We start from the raw sequence: 11,099 nt of genomic DNA on the forward strand, positions 1-11,099 counted from the left end.
ACCAATGCTTACAAGGTACTGGAGGGAATTCCTAAATACACTATTCACCTACGGAGGGGAAATGGGGCACAGAATGTATGTGTGGGAAAGGGATTTTTTTAAAAACCGTATACATTTTTAGCATTTGGATTTTCTTAAACTTTAAAAGACTGAAGGATAAGACACCGAGATAAGCACACAAATCATAAATGCACAGCTCAATGGATCATCATTAATGATCATCCAGATTAAGAAACAACACACTGCCCGCATCCCCAAAAGCCCACATTGTGATCCCTCTAATTTCTACTTCCATCCTTCCAACTAAAGGTATCCTAACTTTTTTTTTTTGGCACCTCTAAATCCCTTTTCCCCATTCCCCACCCGCTTCCCCAACCTGCCTCCCCTTCGGCAACCACCAGTGTGTTTTCTGTATTAAAGAGTCCAGTTTTTGTTTCTTTGTTTTTTAGATTCCATATATAAGTGAAATCATATGGTAATTGTCTTTCTCTGTCAGACTTATTTCACTTAACATAAAAGTTATTTTGATTTTTAATACCATAGGTTAAAAACTTTTAAAAAAGTGGTATTTACAGACTTATCAGGAGCGAAGTAAAAGGTAACGTTAACTCCGGGTTTCTCTAAATCCGGGGGTGGAGGGCGGGAGCAGGACACATGACACACAGGTTATTTTGGATAACAGAAAGTTACAGGAGGCAAAGAGTGGGCAGAGATGTAGGTGGACCCAAGAGAATTGGGTTCTGAGGCTTGTAGGATGGAAGGTTTGTGGGTGGGGGAGATGATACCCGCCCAATGCACCCCTCAGGGTGTCAGGACCTCTGATGATGTGGCATACGGCTCTCTGGAACTTATCCATGGACTTCTTGGCTTCGAAGCCTTGGGACCCAGGCTAACGCTGACTGGAATGTTGAGAGGCTTCTTAGTGGCAGTTATGTCCAATAGATGACAGAGGATCAGGCTCAACAGTGGCACTGGGAAACAAGAGGGAGGAAGGGACAGCACCCACTCCAGACGAAGGACCAGGCTCCAGTCCATTTCTATGAGCCCCGGGATTCTGAGTCTCCACCATACCGAGGTAGCAAGAGTAAGTAGTGGTGCTAAGCGACCCAGCAATAACCGCTTTGGGAGGTCCTCCCAGCTAGGGAGATGAGGGCACAAAGCTGGATAAAATTTAGTTTAAAAAACAAAACCATATATGGGGCGCCTGGGTGGCTCAGTGGGTTAAAGCCTCTGCCTTCGGCTCCGGTCATGATCCCAGGGTCCTGGGATGGAGCCCCGCATCGGGCTCTCTGCTCAGCAGGGAACCTGCTTCCTCTCTTCTCTCTCTCTGCCTGCCTCTCTGCCTACTTGTGATCTGTCAAATAAATAAATAAAATCTTAAAAAAAAAAAAACAAAAAAAACCATATCATGAATCTCGCCCCTCTGCCAGGTGCTGGGAATGCACACTTGTCTTCACAATGCAGTTATACCTTCCTCTATGTTGCTGACATCCAGGTCTGGCATCGTGTTCTTTGAAGCCCTAAGGCCTATTCCACTTCCTAACGTGTGAGGCTGCCCTAAAGTCAAGGGGCGAGGGGAGGGCACATCACGAGTGCATCACTCCGGGTTTAACCAGGAAGGACATATATGTATGGATGTTCATGTATCTATGACTGAAAAATATACGTGAATTCTTAGGAACGGACTTGCACAATTAGGGGAGCCTAGCCAGGCACGCTCCACAAGGCTGTCTTGATCAACGCTGGCGCTCGAAATTCATAAGACAGTCAAGAAGGGACAGTCACGAGGGCAGGTCGGAACCCCCAGAAGCAGGAGCTGGAACACCACGTGGCGAGACTGAAACCCACGTCCTGTTTGTTCCCCCGACCTTATCGCTGAAGGGACCCTATACCACACTGCTGAACAAGGATACATCTGCCACAGGGTGCAGACAAACTAAAGGAAGGGAGACCCAGCGGAAAGGCGGAAAGGGAGGGAAAGCCCCGGCCCACCAGGAGCTTTACCTGAGCTTCAGCGGGGTGATCGACAGCAAGGAGAGGTGCCCAACAAGATGGCTGCCGCCCCGTTGCCTTCTTCCATCTCTCGCGAGACAACGTCCCTTGGCGCCCATATTAACCTGAAACATAGAAAGAAACGGAATCCTGGGAAATGTAGTCCAGCCTGGCCAATTACACAGAATACAAAGCCATCCCTGTTAGCCCTGAGAAAGCCTCATTAAAGCCTCACACGGTGGCCTGTATTTCGGGAACTGAGTTTGGTTTTTAAACCAATACCATGTTTCCTGTTCCCTCCTCCCCCGGGTGCTTTCTGCTCTTCCTGGTGGGTCCCCATTTATGTTATTCCATGTCCTCTGAGAAGCTGCTACCAAGATCCATTAAAAGTGCAAGAAATTAATTAGGAGAAATGCCTGAAAGAAAAGGGGAGGAAGCCGGGAGAGGCTTGAAAAGCCATCAGACCCTGATAGAAGTCTGACCCCAGAGAGGAAGTGATCTAGCTGGCAATGCAAATCTAAGGAAGTTTGGGCAAAGCTTCCTGGCGGAAGAGCCCTATACTTCCCACTGAAAGGCTTGCCTTCCTATCCTGGCTGTGCCTAGTGACCACAGGAGCCGCCAGGAAATGCCGCCCTGGGCAGGGAAGGAAGCCCGGGAGGGATTTCAGAACACAGCCCTAAATCCTTAGTCAATTGCACTCCTGGATTAGGAGGTTTGGGGGCTCTCCTCATGGCTGGTACACTGCTTCATTCTCATTTCTTATTCTAGTCAAGACTCAGACTCAGTCCCATGTTCCTCTTTTGTTGGAGTGTGAAAAATAACTAAATTAGGGCCAGGTGTCTTCTTGCTGGCCCCTCTTTTGTCCTGTGACTGATTTCCATTCATCCAGGACAAGCTTTGCCAGGAGTAGATGTTGGGGATATCTGGAGAGGAAGGCAGCTTGGGGGTGTCTAAATGCAGGAAGATGGAGTTGCTGATTGGTGATACAATTGGCCTAACCCTAGGGCATTTCATTAAAGCGTGTGGCTAAGTATTAAACAGTCCTGATCCTTGGGATTTATTACACGTTTCTTAAGAAAAAACAGAACCAATGGAGTGTTCAGCTGTGAAGGAGGACTTCTGGGATTAGCTAGAGATAGGGATTCGGAAAATATAGGTCGAAGCGTTTTCTGAAGTCTTATTCCTATTCTCCTGAGAAATCAAATGTAAGCATCTGTAACAAATGAATGTAATGAAATGGAAATAATTTTTGCCTAGGCAATGAAAGTTGATCGTTAAATTGTTAACTCCTGGAAGGCAAGGGCTGTTCTTAATCTGTGTGACATTTAGTGGGTGTCTGTACAGAGCAGGACTCAGTTGTGTTTGGATGGTGAGTCTATTCCATTTTGAGCCTGTTTCCCATATTTGCATAACAGCAAAAATAAATAAATTCACATTGATCATGTGGGGACAGGGCTGCGTGGAGTGAGGCCTGGCCTTACCACTCCGTGCTATTACTGTCTCATGTTTATAGCAAACAAACCCCACTTTTGCAATAAATGCAAATTGCACCCATCTAATTCTTATTCAGTAACGTTCACCAGAGATTTTTCTGATCAAGCATACAGTCCCCATCACGATTACTCATCCATGCAAAGAATGGAGTCTAAGGTGCCCTGCCGACCTCAGTTCTCAATTTCTTGGCCCGTGGATCAAATTATGCACTTTTAATGAGCATTCATATCATTTTCTCATTGAAAATACTGGAAGCTGATTTGCTAGGTCACTGAAGCCTGTACTGATGTCTAATAAGTATTTGAAAAAGATCATCAAGAAATAATCTCTCTTCCAGTCTACCTGCTTTCCAGGAAAAAGAGAGGCAAAATATCTTGTTTTTTGTTAAGCCAGGCCGATGGGAAACAACAATTCTTTCTGATTCACATTCCCTAGAGCGCATTCCTTTTGCAAGTTTACAGATGAATAAACCTCACATTCTAATTAGGACCCATCAACCTCCTAATCAGCTCACAGGGTACTGAAAAGCAGCCCTCTATTAGTAGTTTCTGGCAGAGGCATTAACTGTCTTGAAAGAACCTGTTTTCTCCTAATTTAGAGCAGTCCCCTGGGTTTAGTGATGTTTGCATGTTTGCAGGAGCTTGGTAAACAGTCTGTTCTGACACCCTGCAGTCACTGACAGCTTCACACCAGGATCCTCCCCAGGTCTGAAGACTGAGAAGTGAATTCATTAACGTCTGCTAGGCAGGGTCCTCTGCTGTTCCCGCAGTACCGGGAACTGGCATCCAGAACATGACACTGGGACCCATCCTGGAAGCTCAATGTTGGATGGCTTGGACAATAAGCCCTTATATCTTTCTTACGGATAGGGATATTGCTGGGGGGTCATGGAACCCAATGGTCGAGGAAGAATTCTCGAGACGTTGTATGGTGCAACTTCCCAAGTTTATTTAAGTAGCATGGGGAAGGGCCCGTGAGTGGAAAGAGCTGCCTTTTTGTTGTATTAAGCTGGTGGTTATATGCTTGGTGCTCAAGGTGGGGGGTGGGGGGAGGAGTGGAATGTGCAGGAGTATTAGATCCTAAATATCTTCTTCAACTTTCTACCCATAAACTATTTTCACAAGATTTCTCTGATGCTTATCATTCAGTTTGATATTGATGGTGAGATGGACAGGCAGTCATTGAGACCCTTTAGGAATGTCACAACAAAGATACAGATGTAATGAAAAGAGGGGCACCTGGACCCCAATGTTCATAGCAGCAATGTCCATAATAACCAAACTGTGGAAGGATCCGAGATGCTCTTCAACAGACGAATGGATAAAGATGTGGTCCATATATATAACGGAGTACTACTCAGCCATCAGAAAGGATGAATACCCACCATTCACATCCACATCCATGGGACTGGAGGAGATTAGGCTAAGTGAAATAAGTTAAGCAGAGAAAGACAATTATCATATGGTTTCACTCATATGTGGAACATAAGGAATAGTGGGGAGGACCACAGGGGAAGGAAGGGAAAACTGAATGGGGAGAAATCAGAGAGAGACACAAACCATGAGAGACTCTGGACTCGGGGAAACAAACTGAAGGTTACAGAAAGGACAGGGCTGGGGCGGGGATGGGGTGACCAGGTGATGGGGATCAAGGAGGGCACGTGATCTGATGAGCACTGGGTGTTATATACAACTAATGAATCCCTGAACACTACATCAAAAACTCATGATGTACTATATGCTGGCTAACTGAACATAATAAAAAATTTTTAAAAAATGTAGCAACCAGCATGTATCTGATCCTTATTGGAACTCTGCAGGCTATCGCTCAGCCTTCTGGGCTAAGGGTGAACATTTTCCTTCTTCTGTCCCTTGTCAATCTCTCTCTTTATATGGTGTCTGTTAAGCATCGTGTTTCATTACCAGGCCCATCCATTTTGCCTCTAAGAAGTCTCTCACAGCTGCCTCTTTCTCTCCTTTTCTATCCCACACTCAGGCTTAATATTCTGCTAGGTCGTACTGGCATCCCAGTAAGCATCCCACCTGGCAAATAGCTACTGGTAAGTTCTTCCCCCTCCCCAGGCCAGCCCTTGGCCACTCACCTGGGACCCAGCACACCAGGGGTAGCTCCAGGAGTGTTAAAAAAAAAAAAATCTGCTCTCTCTAGGTCCTTACCACCCATGATGGGGTGAAAAATCCTGCAAAGATAAGAAGCGTGTGATAAATCGCTTACTTTGAAAGGCAGACCTGTGAACTCGGAAGGATGTAATCAAGGTGATCTTGATATCTGGAGCTTTTGTTGGATTATCTGGGTGGGTCTAAGTGCAATCACATCTACCCCTATCAAAGGGAAGCTGAGGGAGATTTGAAAGAAGCCACAGGAGGACACGGGGAGAGAAAAACAGAGTTTTGAAGATGCTGGTCTTGACATTGGGAGTGATGTAGCCCCAAACCAGATCCAGCCAAGCCACCAGAAGCTGAATGAGGAGAGGACCAGATGCTCCCCGAGAGTCTCAGAAGAGCGTATGGCCCTGCAGACACCTTGATTTGAGACCTCTAGTCTGCAGTACTTTGAGACAGTGTGTTACTGTTGTCTTAAGCCCCTGAGTTTGTGGTAATTTGTTCCAGCAGCACCAGGAAAGGGACTACACCACCTCTCACCTGGTTCACATCAGCCTCGCGACGGACCTCTCGGGGTCTGGTTCTTCTCTTTAATCCACCGTGTGCCCTTCGTGTTTCTTAACTTCTCTGAGTGGTTTCCCAAACTCTCAGATTTTGGTCCTCTCTTGCCAAAACAGCTCTAGTTTCCATTAGTAATAATGACAATAATAATAGTCACTTTGTGGAGTGCTTTTGTAGTGCTGAGTACTTTGCAGAAAGTATCGCATTTCCTCCTTGCAACAGCACACTGAGGTTGGCATTATTATCCCTGCTTTCCAGACGAGGAAACCAAGGCTCCAAAAAGTTAAACAGTGATCTGTGTGGGCGGCAGTAAGACAGGCACGTTTGGGTTCTCAGCCACCTGCTGTTGTGCTCGGTATGTCTCTTCTGCCCAGGACGCTAGCAAGGCTGAGAGCCTGAAAAACGTTCTTACATTTTTCAAAAACTCACTGTCCTTCCAGATTCAGTGTATGTAGCATCGCGTCCAGGAACCTCTCTTAAATACCCATCCATCACCTGCCTCTGAACCCCCTTTAACTTGTAGATAGAGTCTATTCCACAAACTGTAGAAATTCGATTCTGCTTTGTATTTTTCAAAATTCAAAACACTGTAGGGGGAAAGAATATACCATGTAGAGAAAATCTTAAAAATGCAAATTCCAAGTACCCTACTCAATGATTCCTGACTTGGATTCACTGATTTCTGTCGCTGAGACTTTCTCCTAATTTTATTTAATTTTTAAAAGATTTATTTATTTATTTCCGTGAGAGAGAGCTAGCGAGCCCGGGGTGGGGGTGGGGAGTCGTGTAGGAGGGCAGATGACAAGGGAGAGAGCTGGGTGCAGAGCCCCAATCCCATGACACTGAGATCAGACCCGAGCTGAAACCAAGAGTCAGACGCTTAACCAACCAGCTGTGCCACCCTGATGCCCCTTCCCTGATTTTAAATAGAAATAACTCACTGTTTTGGTGGCATGCCCAGATAGAACTTCCTGGGGCTGTGTGGACCCCCCAATGGTACATCTGTAGCATTTTCTAGAATATTCAATTCCCATGTAGAAGGTCTATCCGTGTAGAGCCCCACCGTTCCATGGAAATATGATGTGAAAACCAATGCAAGCCATGCATGTCATTTAAAAATTTTCTAGTCATCAATCTAGGGATGGTAGAGGCTGTGTATCATTGCTGTTACTCTGAGGGCAGAGGAGTTGGTAGAGAGGTGCAGATATGCAGAGCAATAAAACCTTTAACTTGGGGAAGCAAAACCATATTCCAGTGAAGCATCAGCAGCACCAGCAGCGACACCAGCAGCAGCCACCATGGCCACCAGTACCTGCCAATGGGCTTCAACCCAGAAGCTCAAATGAAGGTTTGACTCTTGACCTGAAGAATTTTAGGAAACCAGGAGAGAAGACCTTCATAGCTGGCAGTTTGTGGGCAATCTTCCTCGTGACGTCACTGAGGAGATGAGGAAACTGTTTGAGACAGAAGGGAAGGCAGGCGAAGTCTGCATTCACAGAGTAGAGCTTTGGCTTTATCCGCTTGGGAACAGGAACCGTAGCAGAAATTGCCAGGGCAGAGCTGGACAACATGCCATTCCGTTGAAAGCCGCAGCACGTGTGCTTTGCATGCCCCGGTGCATTCCCTTACAGACCGAAACCTTCCTCAGTATGTTGCCAACGAGCTAAGGAAGGAAGCCTCTTCTGTGTTTGGCCAGATGGAAAAGGCCATCTGAAGTCATCGTGGGTGATTAAGAAAGGTACTCAGAAAAAGACATTGTTGAACTTGCAGGGAAGCCACCGGCTCAGAAGGTTCTGGACAGGTGCAGTGAAGGTGCCTTCCTGCTAGTCACATTTCCCCGGCCTGTGACTGTGGAGCCCATGGACCGGTTGGATGATGAAGAGGACTTCCAGAGAAGCTGGTGATAAAGAACCAGCAATTTCACAAGGAACGAGAGCAGCCGCCCAGATTTGCGCAGCCTGGCTCCTTGGAGTATGAGTAGGCCAGGAGCTGGAAGACACTCACTGAGATGGAAAAGCAGCAGGACCAAGCAGACGGTAACATCAAGGAAGCTGGTGAGAAGCTGGAGGTGGAGATGGAGGCCACTCACCATGAGCACCAGGTCTTGCTAATGAGACAGGATTTGACGAGGCAACAAGAAGAACTTTGGAGGATGGAAATGTTGCACAACCAAGAAGTGCAGAAAGGAAAGCAGCTGGAGTTCAGACAGGATTTGGAGCGCAGGTGCGTGAGGAAGAGGTGTGGCAATGGTAAGAAGGATTTAAGGGAACATGCCCTGAGGCAAGAGAACAGGAGATACGGTGGACCAGATGGCTCTGGGAGGTGCTATGGGCATCAACAGCAGAGGCGCCGTGTCCTCTGCTCCAGTGCCAGCTGGTACCCCAGCTCCTCCAGGACCTGCCACTATGATGCCAGGTGGAACCTTGGGATCAACTCCACCAACCACTGAACCCTTTGGCCAAGTTGCTACAGTGGAAGGAATTGGGGCAAATAGTGGAATCCCTCTTGTGTTCAACCGTGCAGCTCCTAGAGCTGAATTTGCTCCAAACATTGCCAATACTAATAAAATTCCAGTGTCTGAAGTTTCCCAAAAACCCTAAAAGAAGAACCCCTTTTGGAGCAGCCTGACTTCTTCCCTGGAAAATTGTTGGGGATTCCTCCCAGTCGTTAGGTCTTCCTTGCCTCTACCACTCTAAGGGAGGATGCTGGAGGCTATGGGTAAAGGAGGGGTGATATTTAACAAATCAGTTCCATGTGGCCTGTCTTTGAACTAATTGATTCTGTGTGGCACATTCTCGAAGCCTCTGTAATTCTTGAGGGCCTGGGGGGTGGGGGGAACCATGACAAAATGGATCCAGTTAGAGCCCGCATTAATCTTGATTATTCTGTTCTTTGTCCATCCTGTTCTATTTGCTTTCTCATTTTTATAGCCTCCAACCCCAGAGACACTGCCACATACACCACAAAAACACACATCCCCCAATGACCTTAGCCCCGTTGCCCCATTCATGTGCAGGTGGGATTCAGGCAAATGTCCACAGAGGTCATGGACAATACGTACAGTTCTGTTATACCCATTATATTTTCCCTTTGTGTCCTAAGGAAGACATTTTCCCTTAGACATTTTAATTTGAGTGTATCCTTAAAAAATCTTGTGCTGGGGCACCTGGGTGGCTCAGTGGGTTAAAGCCTCTGCCTTCGGCTCAGGTCATGATCCCAGGGCCCTGGGATCGAGCCCCGCTTTGGGCTCTCTGCTCCGCGGGGAGCCTGCTTCCCCCTCTCTCTCTGCCTGCCTCTCTGCCTACTTGTGATCTCTGTCTGTCAAATAAATAAAATATTAAAAAAAAAAAAATCTTGTGCTAAGTTACCTCCATCTTTCTTCCTGGGTAAGGACAACCCAGGAATGACCCTTTTGTGTCTATGATATTGGTGTTCTGGATCGGCCTAGGACAATCTTGGGAGAAGGGTTGCTGTGTGCTGCAGGTCAGACAGTACCTCTTAGCCTTGCCTATATTAGGTAGTTATGCTGCCCTTTTTTTAATTGGCACGCCAAGTTTGATTTGTCCCTGATATCTTTGGAGTTTTTCTGAGAAATGAAACAGTAATGCAGCATCAACTTATTAAAATACCTTTTACTCCTTAATTTTTTTTCTAGTAATCATATTTTAAAAGGTAAAAAGAAGCAAGTGAGATTAATTTTATTTTCTGTAACCCAATATATCCAAAACATTATCATTTCAACTTGTAAAAATCAGTATTAAAATTGTTAAGACATCTTACTTTTTTTCCTTATATCAAGCCTTCAAAATATGGAGTGAAATACACCACATGGAAATTTGCATGAGCCACATGGCAGAGAAGGCAGCTCTAGAATCACCTACAACTTTTTTAGAAGGCTACATTTCTAAGTTCTGTTCTTCTGAAAAATATCTTCTTTAAAAACAACAAAACAAGATATTTTTTCTTGATGTGTCTTTCTTATCCACTGTAAAAAATTGGGAAATGTAGAAAATCACAAAGATGTAGCTTATATCCAGGGTTTTCTTCCTCAGCATAACTAAAAATACATAAATTAGAAAAATTAGAATCATTCTGTTAATACTATTTTGTAACGTTCTGGCTTAGAAATACAGCCCTTCCCCGAAGTCTTGACCCACGTGTGTTGGTCTTCTAAGTAGATTTTTTAAAAAAGATTAATTTATTTATTTGAAGGAGAAAGAGAGACAGGAAGCACACACAAGTGGGGGGGGCAGAGGGAGAGGGAGAGAAGCAGACTCCCCATTGAGTACAGAGCCTGTTGTGATGTGGGGCTCTCCCCAGGACTCCAAGATCATGACCTAAGCCAAAATCAAGAATTGTATGCTTAACTGACTGAGCCACCAGGCACCCCTCTAAGTAGACTTTAAACCTGAAAGACAGAGGTCATATTTCATACTATCTCTACATACCTCAGAGACTATGATTGGGTACATGGAACTCACTCGATAAACACTTGAACAGAAGAAAATGTTCATTAGTCAACAAATATTTATCAAGTGGGAGTGGCTTCTCAGACCTCTCAGGTAACAACAAGCTGGATTTGAGGGTTGGCTAACCCCAACAGGATATATCACTTTGGCTTGGAATAACCCACTGAACTTGAAGATAAGAACTTGCTACTTATGAGGAGTTAAACATGGGGTGATCCATTCACCTTCTCCTGGCCTCATCTTCCAATGGTTGTAGGTGAGAAATGTGTGCTTGCCTGCCTTATTATTAATTCTCTCAGCTGTGCTAGGGCTATGGGAGAACAAAATGGCGTAGTATGCGCAACCGCACTCTGCAAAATAAGGTGTGTTATCATTCCTCTTTGTAACCTTGCTACCTGGTGTGAAATGTGCTCTGGATAAGCAAAACCTTCGTCCCCAGCCACCAACTGCATCCAGTTCTTGG

At 45.6% G+C, this 11,099-nt stretch overlaps 1 pseudogene across 1 annotated transcript; it reads left to right on the forward strand.

The window, feature by feature from the left end:
* Positions 1 to 7,367: 7,367 nt before the first annotated feature.
* Positions 7,368 to 8,767, forward strand: LOC308344417 (non-POU domain-containing octamer-binding protein-like; annotated as a pseudogene). Its single transcript has one exon. The product of its transcript is annotated as a non-POU domain-containing octamer-binding protein-like (transcript).
* The last annotated feature ends 2,332 nt before the right edge of the window (positions 8,768 to 11,099 follow it).

Source organism: Martes martes (assembly GCF_963455335.1).
Source record: "Martes martes genome assembly, chromosome: 6".
Classification (NCBI taxonomy): Eukaryota; Metazoa; Chordata; class Mammalia; order Carnivora; family Mustelidae; genus Martes; species Martes martes.